Below are 12,297 nucleotides of genomic sequence, written 5' to 3'. Positions count from 1 at the left end.
TTTAAGCAAATTTGGGGATTTTTCTTTTTGAAATACGTTTTAAATCGTTTGTAGTCTTTCATACGAAAAACATTTTTTTTTAGTCCACAGGTTTCGGAGATATAGCTAACGCATCTCAAAAAACCAAGAACGCATCAATTTGGAAGCACTAAAAGTACTTTTCCTATAACTACAAACGATGAAATTGATTGTAGTGAAATTCATTTTTTGTAGTTTTTATAGTTACTCCGAAAATATAATACATTGTGCCGAAACCAAGAAATTTAAGCAAATTTGGGTTTTTTCTTTTTGAAATACGTTTTAATTCGTTTGTAGTTTTTCATAGGAAAACAATTTTTTTTTTGGTCTTCAGGTTTCGGTGATATCGTTAACGCATCTCAAAAAACCAAGAACGGAGCAATTTGGAAGCACTAAAAGTACTTTTCCTATAACTACAAACGATGAAATTGATTGCAGTGAAATTCATTTTTTTGCAGTTTTTATAGTTACTCCGAAAATATAATACATTGTGCGGAAACCAAGCAATTTAAGCAAATTTGGGTTTTTTCTTTTTGAAATACGTTTTAAATCGTTTGTAGTTTTTCATATGAAATAAAAATTTTTTTTTAGTCCACAGGTTTCAGACATATCGCTAACGCATCTCAAAAAAACAAAGAACGCAGCAATTTGAAAGCACTATAAGTACTTTTCCTATAACTACAAACGATGAAATTGATTGTAGCGAAATTCATTTTTTTGTAGTTTTTATAGTTACTCCGAAAATATAATACATTGTGCGGAAACCAAGCAATTTAAGCAAATTTGGGTTTTTTCTTTTTGAAATACGTTTTAATTCGTTTGTAGTTTTTCATACAAAAAAAATTTTTTTGGTCCACAGGTTTCGGAGATATCGCTAACGCATCTTAAAAAAACCAAGAACACAGCAATTTGGAAGCACTAAAAGTACTTTTCCTATAACTACAAACGATGAAATTGATTGTAGTGAAATAAATTTTTTTGTAGTTTTTATAATTACTCCGAAAATATAATACATTGTGCGGAAACCAAGCAATTTAAGCAAGTTAGGGGTTTTTCTTTTTGAAATACGTTTTAATTCGTTTGTAGTGTTTCATACAAAAAAAATTTTTTTTAGTCCACAGGTTTCGGAGATATCGCTAACGCATCTATAAAAAACCAAGAACGCCCCAATTTGGAAGCACTAAAAGTACTTTTCCTATAACTACAAACGATGAAATTGATTGTAGTGAAATTAATTTGTTTGTAGTTTTTATAGTTGCTCCGAAAATATAATACATTGTGCGGAAACCAAGCAATTTAAGCAAATTTGGGTTTTTTCTTTTTGAAATACGTTTTAAATCGTTTGTAGTTTTTCATAGGAAAAAATTTTTTTTTTGGTCCACAGGTTTCGGAGATATCGCTAACGCATCTCAAAAAAACCAAGAACGCAGCAATTTGGAAGCACTAAAAGTACTTTTCCTATAACTACAAACGATGAAATTGATTGTAGTGACATTCATTTTTTTTTACTTTTTATAGTTACTCCGAAAATTTAATACATTGTGCGGAAACCAAGCAATTTAAGCAAATTTGGTTTTTTCTCTTTGAAATACTTTTAAATCGTTTGTAGTTTTTCATACGAAAAAAAAATTTTTTTTGGTCCACAGGTTTCGGAGATATCGCTAACGCATCTCAAAAAAACCAAGAACGCCGCAATTTGGAAGCACGAAAAGTACTTTTCCTAAAACTACAAACAATGAAATTGATTGTAGTGAAATTAATTTTTTTTGTAATTTTTATAGTTACTCCGAAAATATAATACATTGTGCGGAAACCAAGCAATTTAAGAAAATTTGGGTTTTTTCTTTTTGTAATACGTTTTGAATCTATTGTAGTTTTTCATATGAAAAAAAAATTTTTTTTGGTCCCCCGGTTTCGGAGATATCGCTAACGCATCTCAAAAAAAACGAAGAACGCAGCAATTTGGAAGCACTAAAAGTACTTTTCCTATAACTACAAACGATGAAATTGATTGTAGTGAAATTCATTTTTTTGTAGTTTTTGTAGTTACTCCGAAAATATAATACATTGTGCGGGAACCAAGCAATTTAAGCAAATTTCGGGGTTTTCTTTTTGAAATACGTTTTAAGTCGTTTGTAGTTTTTCATAGGAAAAAAAAATTTTTTTTTGGTCCACAGGTTTCGGAGATATCGCTAACGCATCTCAAAAAAACCAAGAACGCAGCAATTTGGAAGCACTAAAAGTACTTTTCCTATAACTACAAACGATGAAATTGATTGTAGTAAAATAAATTTTTTTGTACTTTTTATAGTTACTCCGAAAATAAAATATATTGTGCGGAAACCAAGCAATTTAAGCAAATTTTGGTTTTTTCTTTTTGAAATACGTTTTAATTCGTTTGTAGTTTTTCATAGGAAAAAAACTTTTTTTTTTGGTCCACAGGTTTCGGAGATATCGTTAACGCATCTCAAAAAACCAAGAACGCAGCAATTTGGAAGCACTAAAGGTAATTTTCCTATAACTAAAAACGATGAAATTGATTGTAAAGAAATTAATTTTTTTGTAGTTTTTATAGTCGCTCCGAAAATATAATACATTGTGCGGAAACCAAGCAGTTTAAGCAATTTTGGGGTTTTTCTTTTTGAAATACGTTGTAAATCGTTTGTAGTTTTTCACACAAAAAAAAAATTTTTTTTAGTCCACAGGTCTCGGAGATATCGCTAACGCATCTCAATAAAACCAAGAACGCAGCAATTTGGAAGCACTAAAAGTACTTTTCCTATAACTACAAACGATGAAATTGATTGTAGTGAAATTCATTTTTTTTACTTTTTATAGTTACTCCGAAAATATAATACATTTTGCGGAAACCAAGCAATTTAAGCAAATTTGGGTTTTTTCTTTTTGAAATACGTTTTAAATCGTTTGTAGTTTTTCATACGAAAAAATTTTTTTTTTAGTAAACAGGTTTCGGAGATATCGCTAACGCATCTCAAAAAAACCAAGAACGCAGCAATTTGGAAGCACTAAAAGTACTTTTCCTATAACTACAAACGATGAAATTGATTGTAGTGAAATTCATTTCTTGTAGTTTTTATAGTTACTCCGAAAATATAATACATTTTGCGGAAACCAAGAAATTTAAGCAAATTTGGGGTTTTTCTTTTTGAAATACGTTTTAATTCGTTTGGAGTTTTTCATAGGAAAACAATTTTTTTTTTGGTCTTCAGGTTTCGGTGATATCGTTAACGCATCTCAAAAAAACCAAGAGCGCAGCAATTTTGAAGCACTAAAAGTACTTTTCCTATAACTACAAACGATTAAATTGATTGTAAAGAAATTCATTTTTTTTTAGTTTTTATAGTTACTCCGAAAATATAACACATTGTGCGGAAACCAAGCAATTTAAGCAAATTTGGGTTTTTCTTTTTGAAATATGTTTTAAATCGTTCGTAGTTTTTCATACGAAAAAAATTTTTTTTTAGTCCACATGTTTCGGAGATATCGCTAACGCATCTCAAAAAAAACCAAGAACGCCTCAATTTGGCAGCACTAAAAGTACTTTTCCTATAACTACAAACGATGAAATAAATTCATTTTTTGTAGTTTTTATAGTTACTCCGAAAATATAATACATTGTGCGGAAACCAAGCAATTTAAGCAAATTTGGGTTTTTTCTTTTTGAAATACGTTTTAATTCGTTTGTAGTTTTTCACAGGAAAACAATTTTTTTTTGGTCCACAGGTTTCGGAGATATCCTTAACGCATCTCAAAAAAACCAAGAACGCAGCAATTTCGAAGCACTAAAAGTACTTTTCCTATAACTACAAACGATGAAATTGATTGTAGTGAAATTCATTTTTTGTAGTTTTTATAGTTACTCCGAAAATATAATATATTGTGCGGAAACCAAGCAATTTAAGCAAATTTGGGGTTTTTATTTTTGAAATACGTTTTAAATCGTTTGTAGTTTTTCATACGAAAAAAAAATTTCTTTTAGTACACAGGTTTCGGAGATATCGCTAACGCATCTCAAAAAAACCAAGAACGCAGCAATTTGGAAGCACTAAAAGTACTTTTCCTATAACTACAAACGATGAAATTGATTGTAGTGAAATTCATTTTTTTGTAGTTTTTATAGTTACTCCGAAAATATAATACATTGTGCGGAAACCAAGCAATTTAAGCAAATTTGGTTTTTTTTTGAAATACGTTTTAAATCGTTTGTAGTTTTTCATACGAAAAAAAATTTTTTTTTGGTACACAAGTTTCGGAGATATCGTTAACGCATCTCAAAAAAAACCAAGAACGCAGCAATTTGGAAGCACTAAAAGTACTTTTCCTATAACTACAAACGATGAAAGTGATTGTAGTGAAATTAATTTTTTTGTAGTTTTTATAGTTACTCCGAAAATATAATACATTGTGCGGAAACCAAGCAATTTAAGCAAATTTAGGTTTTTTATTTTTGAAATACGTTTTAAATCGTTTGTAGTTTTTCATACGAAAAAAAATTTTTTTTAGTCCACAGGTTTCGGAGATATCGCTAACGCATCTCAAAAAAACCAAGAACGCAGCAATTTGGAAGCACTAAAAGTACTTTTCCTATAACTACAAACGATGAAATTGATTGTAGTGAAATTCATATTTTTGTAGTTTTTATAGTTACTCCGAAAATATAATAAATTGTGCGGAAACCAAGCAATTTAAGCAAATTTGGTTTTTTCTTTTTGAAATACGTTTTAAATAGTTTGTAGTTTTTCATGCGAAAAAAAAAATTTTTAATCCACAAGTTTCGGAGATATCGCTAACGCATCTCAAAAAAACCAAGAACGCAGCAATTTGGAAGCACTAAAAGTACTTTTCCTATAACTACAAACGATGAAATTGATTGTAGTGAAATTAATTTTTTTGTAGTTTTTATAGTTACTCCGAAACTATAATACATTGTGCGGAAACCAAGCAATTTAAGCAAATTTGGTTTTTTTCTTTTTGAAATACGTTCTAAATCGTTTGTAGTTTTTCATAGGAAAAAAAATTTTTTTTTGGTCCACAGGTTTCGGAGATATCGTTAACGCATCTCAAAAAAACCAAGAACGCAGCAATTTGGAGCACTAAAAGTACTTTTCCTATAACTACAAACGATGAAATTGATTGTAGTGAAATATATATTTTTTGTAGTTTTTATAGTTACTTCGAAAATATAATACATTGTGCGGAAACCAAGCAATTTAAGCAAATTTGGGTTTTTTCTTTTTGAAATACGTTTTAAATCGTTTGCAGTTTTTCATACGAAAAAAAAAATTTTTGTTAGTCCACAGGTTTCGGAGATATCGCTAACGCATCTCAAAAAAACCAAGAACGCAGCAATTTTGAAGCACTAAAAGTACTTTTCTTATAACTACAAAGGATGAAATTGATTGTAGTGAAATTCATATTTTTGTAGTTTTTATACTTACTCCGAAAATATAATACATTCTGCGGAAACCAAGCAATTTAAGCAAATTTGGGTTTTTCCTTTTTGAAATACGTTTTAAATCGTTTGTAGTTTTTCCTACGAAAAAAAATTTTTTTTAGTCCACAGGTTTCGGAGATATCGCTAACGTATCTCAAAAAAACCAAGAACGCAGAAATTTGGAAGCACTAAAAGTACTTTTCTTATAACTACAAAGGAAGAAATTGATTGTAGTGAAATTCATATTTTTGTAGTTTTTATAGTTACTCCGAAAATATAATACATTATGCCTAAACCAAGCAATTTAAGCAAATTTGGTTTTTTTCTTTTTGAAATACGTTTTAAATCGTTTGTAGTTTTTCATAGGAAAAAAAATTTTTTTTTTGGTACACAGGTTTCGGAGATATAGTTAACGCATCTCAAAAAAAAACCAAGAACGCAGCAATTTGGAAGCACTAAAAGTACTTTTCCTATAACTACAAACGATGAAATTGATTGTAGTGAAATTAATTTTTCTGTAGTTTTTATAGTTACTCCGAAAATATAATACATTGTGCGGAAACCAAGCAATTTAAGCAAATTTAGGTTTTTCCTTTTTGAAATAATTTTTAAATCGTTTGTAGTTTTTCATACAAAAAAAAATTTTTTTTTAGTCTACAGGTTTCGGAGATATCGCTAACGCATCTCAAAAAAACCAAGAACGCAGCAATTTGGAAGCACTAAAAGTACTTTTTTTATAACTACAAACGATGAAATTGATTGTAGTGACATTAATTTTTTTGTACTTTTTATAGTTACTCCGAAAATATAATAATTTGTGCGGAAACCAAGCAATTTAAGCAAATTTGGGTTTTTTCTTTTTGAAATACGTTTTAAATGGTTTGCAGTTTTTCATACGAAAAAAAAATTTTTTTTAGTCCACAGGTTTCGGAGATATCGCTAACGCATCCCAAAAAAACCAAGAACGCAGCAATTTGGAAGTACTAAAAGTACTTTTCCTATAACTACAAACGATGAAATTGATTGTAGTCAAATTAATTTTTTGTAGTTTTTATAGTTACTCCGAAAATATAATACATTGTGCGGAAACCAAGCAATTTAAGCAAATTTGGGTTTTTTCTTTTTGAAATACGTTTTAAATCGTTTGTAGTTTTTCATAGGAAAAAATTTTTTTTTGGTCCACAGGTTTCGGAGATATCGCTAATGCATCACAAAAAAACCAAGAACGCAGCAATTTCAAACACTAAAAGTACTTTTCCTATAACTACATACGATGAAATTGGTTGTAGTGAAATTCATTTTTTTGCAGTTTTTATAGTTACTCCGAAAATATAATACATTGTGCGGAAACCAAGCAATTTAAGCAAATTTGGGTTTTTTCTTCTTGAAATACGTTTTAAATCGTTTGCAGTTTTTCATACGAAACAAAAATTTTTGTTAGTCCACAGGTTTCGGAGATATCGCTAACGCATCCCAAAAAAACCAAGAACGCAGCAATTTGGAAGCACTAAAAGTACTTTTCCTATAACTACAAACGATGAAATTGATTGTAGTCAAATTAATTTTTTTGTAGTTTTTATAGTTACTCCGAAAATATATTACATTGTGCGGAAACCAAGCAATTTAAGCAAATTTGGGTTTTTTCTTTTTGAAATACGTTTTAAATCGTTTGTAGTTTTTCATACAAAAAAAAATTTTTTTTTGATCCACAGGTTTCGGAGATATCGCTAACGCATCTCAAAAAAACAAAGAACACAGCAATTTGGAAGCACTAAAAGTACTTTTCCTATAACTACAAATGATGAAATTGATTGTAGTGAAATTTATTTTTTTGTAGTTTTTATAGTTACTCCGAAAATATAATACATTGTGCGGAAACCAAGCAATTTAAGCAAGTTTGAGTTTTTTCTTTTTGAAATACGTTTTAATTCGTTTGTAGTTTTTCATAGGAAAAAAATTTTTTTTTTGGTCCACAGGTTTCGGAGATATCGTTAACGCATCTCAAAAAACCAAGAACGCAGCAATTTGGGAGCACTAAAAGTACTTTTCCTATGACTACAAATAGGAAAAAATTTTTTTTAGTCCACAGGTTTCGGAGATATCGCTAACGCATCTCAAAAAACCAAGAACGCAGCAATTTGGAAGCACTAAAAGTACTTTTCCTATAAATACAAACGATGAAATTGATTGTAGTGAAATTCATTTTTTTGTAGTTTTTATAGTTATTCCGAAAATATAATACATTGTGCGGAAACCAAGCAATTTAAGCAAATTTGGTTTTTTCTTTTTGAAATACGTTTTAAATCGTTTGTAGTTTTTCATACGAAAAAAAATTTTTTTTAGTCCACAGGTTTCGGAGATATCGCTAACGCATCTCAAAAAAACCAAGAACGCAGCAATTTGGAAGCACTAAAAGTACTTTTCCTATAACTACAAACGATGAAATTGATTGTAGTGAAATTCATTTTTTTGTAGTTTTTATAGTTACTCCGAAACTATAATACATTGTGCGGAAACCAAGCAATTTAAGCAAATTTGGTTTTTTTCTTTTTGAAATACGTTTTAAATCGTTTGTAGTTTTTCATAGGAAAAAAATTTTTTTTTTGGTCCAAAGGTTTCGGAGATATCGTTAACGCATCTCAAAAAAACCAAGAACGCAGCAATTTGGAGCACTAAAAGTACTTTTCCTATAACTACAAACGATGAAATTGATTGTAGTGAAATTCATTTTTTTGTAGTTTTTATAGTTACTCCGAAACTATAATACATTGTGCGGAAACCAAGCAATTTAAGCAAATTTGGTTTTTTTCTTTTTGAAATACGTTTTAAATCGTTTGTAGTTTTTCATAGGAAAAAAAAATTTTTTTTTGGTACACAGGTTTCGGAGATATCGTTAACGCATCTCAAAAAAAACCAAGAACGCAGCAATTTGGAAGCACTAAAGGTACTTTTCCTATAACTAAAAACGATGAAATTGATTGTAAAGAAATTAATTTTTTTGTAGTTTTTATAGTCACTCCGAAACTATAATACATTGTGCGGAAACCAAGCAATTTAAGCAAATTTGGTTTTTTTCTTTTTGAAATACGTTTTAAATCGTTTGTAGTTTTTCATAGGAAAAAAAAATTTTTTTTTGGTACACAGGTTTCGGAGATATCGTTAACGCATCTCAAAAAACCAAGAACGCAGCAATTTGGAAGCACTAAAGGTACTTTTCCTATAACTAAAAACGATGAAATTGATTGTAAAGAAATTAATTTTTTTGTAGTTTTTATAATCACTCCGAAAATATAATACATTGTGCGGAAACCAAGCAGTTTAAGCAATTTTGGGTTTTTTCTTTTTGAAATACGTTGTAAATCGTTTGTAGTTTTTCACACAAAAAAAAAAATTTTTTTTAGTCCACAGGTCTCGGAGATATGGCTAACGCATCTCAATAAAACCAAGAACGCAGCAATTTGGAAGCACTAAAAGTACTTTTCCTATAACTACAAACGATGAAATTGATTGTAGTGAAATTCATTTTTTTTACTTTTTATAGTTACTCCGAAAATATAATACATTTTGCGGAAACCAAGCAATTTAAGCAAATTTGGGTTTTTTCTTTTTGAAATACGTTTTAAATCGTTTGTAGTTTTTCATACGAAAAAAATTTTTTTTTAGTAAACAGGTTTCGGAGATATCGCTAACGCATCTCAAAAAAACCAAGAACGCAGCAATTTGGAAGCACTAAAAGTACTTTTCCTATAACTACAAACGATGAAATTGATTGTAGTGAAATTCATTTTTTGTAGTTTTTATAGTTACTCCGAAAATATAATACATTTTGCGGAAACCAAGAAATTTAAGCAAATTTGGGGTTTTTCTTTTTGAAATACGTTTTAATTCGTTTGTAGTTTTTCATAGGAAAACAATTTTTTTTTGGTCTTCAGGTTTCGGTGATATCGTTAACGCATCTCAAAAAAACCAAGAGCGCAGCAATTTTGAAGCACTAAAAGTACTTTTCCTATAACTACAAACGATTAAATTGATTGTAAAGAAATTAATTTTTTTTTAGTTTTTATAGTTACTCCGAAAATATAACACATTGTGCGGAAACCAAGCAATTTAAGCAAATTTGGGTTTTTCTTTTTGAAATATGTTTTAAATCGTTTGTAGTTTTCATACGAAAAAAATTTTTTTTTAGTCCACAGGTTTCGGAGATATCGCTAACGCATCTCAAAAAAAACCAAGAACGCCTCAATTTGGCAGCACTAAAAGTACTTTTCCTATAACTACAAACGATGAAATAAATTCATTTTTTGTAGTTTTTATAGTTACTCCGAAAATATAATACATTGTGCGGAAACCAAGCAATTTAAGCAAATTTGGGTTTTTTCTTTTTGAAATACGTTTTAATTCGTTTGTAGTTTTTCACAGGAAAACAATTTTTTTTTGGTCCACAGGTTTCGGAGATATCCTTAACGCATCTCAAAAAAACCAAGAACGCAGCAATTTCGAAGCACTAAAAGTACTTTTCCTATAACTACAAACGATGAAATTGATTGTAGTGAAATTCATTTTTTGTAGTTTTTATCGTTACTCCGAAAATATAATATATTGTGCGGAAACCAAGCAATTTAAGCAAATTTGGGGTTTTTCTTTTTGAAATACGTTTTAAATCGTTTGTAGTTTTTCATACGAAAAAAAAATTTCTTTTAGTACACAGGTTTCGGAGATATCGCTAACGCATCTCAAAAAAACCAAGAACGCAGCAATTTGGAAGCACTAAAAGTACTTTTCCTATAACTACAAACGATGAAATTGATTGTAGTGAAATTCATTTTTTTGTAGTTTTTATAGTTACTCCGAAAATATAATACATTGTGCGGAAACCAAGCAATTTAAGCAAATTTGGTTTTTTTTTGAAATACGTTTTAAATCGTTTGTAGTTTTTCATACGAAAAAAAATTTTTTTTTTGGTACACAAGTTTCGGAGATATCGTTAACGCATCTCAAAAAAAACCAAGAACGCAGCAATTTGGAAGCACTAAAAGTACTTTTCCTATAACTTCAAACGATGAAAGTGATTGTAGTGAAATTAATTTTTTTGTAGTTTTTATAGTTACTCCGAAAATATAATACATTGTGCGGAAACCAAGCAATTTAAGCAAATTTAGGTTTTTTATTTTTGAAATAATTTTTAAATCGTTTGTAGTTTTTCATACGAAAAAAATTTTTTTTTAGTCCACAGGTTTCGGAGATATCGCTAACGCATCTCAAAAAAATCAAGAACGCAGCAATTTGGAAGCGCTAAAAGTACTTTTCCTATAACTAAAAACGATGAAATTGATTGTAGTGAAATTAATTTTTTTGTAGTTTTTATAGTTACTCCGAAAATATAATACATTGTGCGGAAACCAAGCAATTTAAGCAAATTTGAGTTTTTTCTTTTTGAAATACGTTTTAAATCGTTTGTAGTTTTTCATACGAAAAAAAATTTTTTTTTAGTCCACAGGTTTCGGAGATATCGCTAACGCATCTCAAAAAAACCAAGAACGCAGCAATTTGGAAGCACTAAAAGTACTTTTCCTATAACTACAAACGATGAAATTGATTGTAGTGAAATTCATATTTTTGTAGTTTTTATAGTTACTCCGAAAATATAATAAATTGTGCGGAAACCAAGCAATTTAAGCAAATTTGGTTTTTTCTTTTTGAAATACGTTTTAAATAGTTTGTAGTTTTTCATGCGAAAAAAAAAATTTTTAATCCACAAGTTTCGGAGATATCGCTAACGCATCTCAAAAAAACCAAGAACGCAGCAATTTGGAAGCACTAAAAGTACTTTTCCTATAACTACAAACGATGAAATTGATTGTAGTGAAATTCATTTTTTTGTAGTTTTTATAGTTACTCCGAAACTATAATACATTGTGCGGAAACCAAGCAATTTAAGCAAATTTGGTTTTTTTTCTTTTTGAAATACGTTCTAAATCGTTTGTAGTTTTTCATAGGAAAAAAAATTTTTTTTTGGTCCACAGGTTTCGGAGATATCGTTAACGCATCTCAAAAAAACCAAGAACGCAGCAATTTGGAGCACTAAAAGTACTTTTCCTATAACTACAAACGATGAAATTGATTGTAGTGAAATATATATTTTTTGTAGTTTTTATAGTTACTTCGAAAATATAATACATTGTGCGGAAACCAAGCAATTTAAGCAAATTTGGGTTTTTTCTTTTTGAAATACGTTTTAAATCGTTTGCAGTTTTTCATACGAAAAAAAAAAAATTTTTGTTAGTCCACAGGTTTCGGAGATATCGCTAACGCATCTCAAAAAAACCAAGAACGCAGCAATTTGGAAGCACTAAAAGTACTTTTCTTATAACTACAAAGGATGAAATTGATTGTAGTGAAATTCATATTTTTGTAGTTTTTATACTTACTCCGAAAATATAATACATTGTGCGGAAACCAAGCAATTTAAGCAAATTTGGGTTTTTCCTTTTTGAAATACGTTTTAAATCGTTTGTAGTTTTTCCTACGAAAAAAAATTTTTTTTAGTCCACAGGTTTCGGAGATATCGCTAACGTATCTCAAAAAAACCAAGAACGCAGAAATTTGGAAGCACTAAAAGTACTTTTCTTATAATTACAAAGGATGAAATTGATTGTAGTGAAATTCATATTTTTGTAGTTTTTATAGTTACTCCGAAAATATAATACATTGTGCCTAAACCAAGCAATTTAAGCAAATTTGGTTTTTTTCTTTTTGAAATACGTTTTAAATCGTTTGTAGTTTTTCATAGGAAAAAAAATTTTTTTTTTTGGTACACAGGTTTC

Source organism: Eurosta solidaginis, chromosome 3, assembly GCF_040869045.1.
Source record: "Eurosta solidaginis isolate ZX-2024a chromosome 3, ASM4086904v1, whole genome shotgun sequence".
In the NCBI taxonomy this organism is placed as follows: domain Eukaryota; kingdom Metazoa; phylum Arthropoda; class Insecta; order Diptera; family Tephritidae; genus Eurosta; species Eurosta solidaginis.
The sequence above is the reverse complement of the archived record's forward strand: the minus strand, read 5'-3'. Positions refer to the sequence as shown.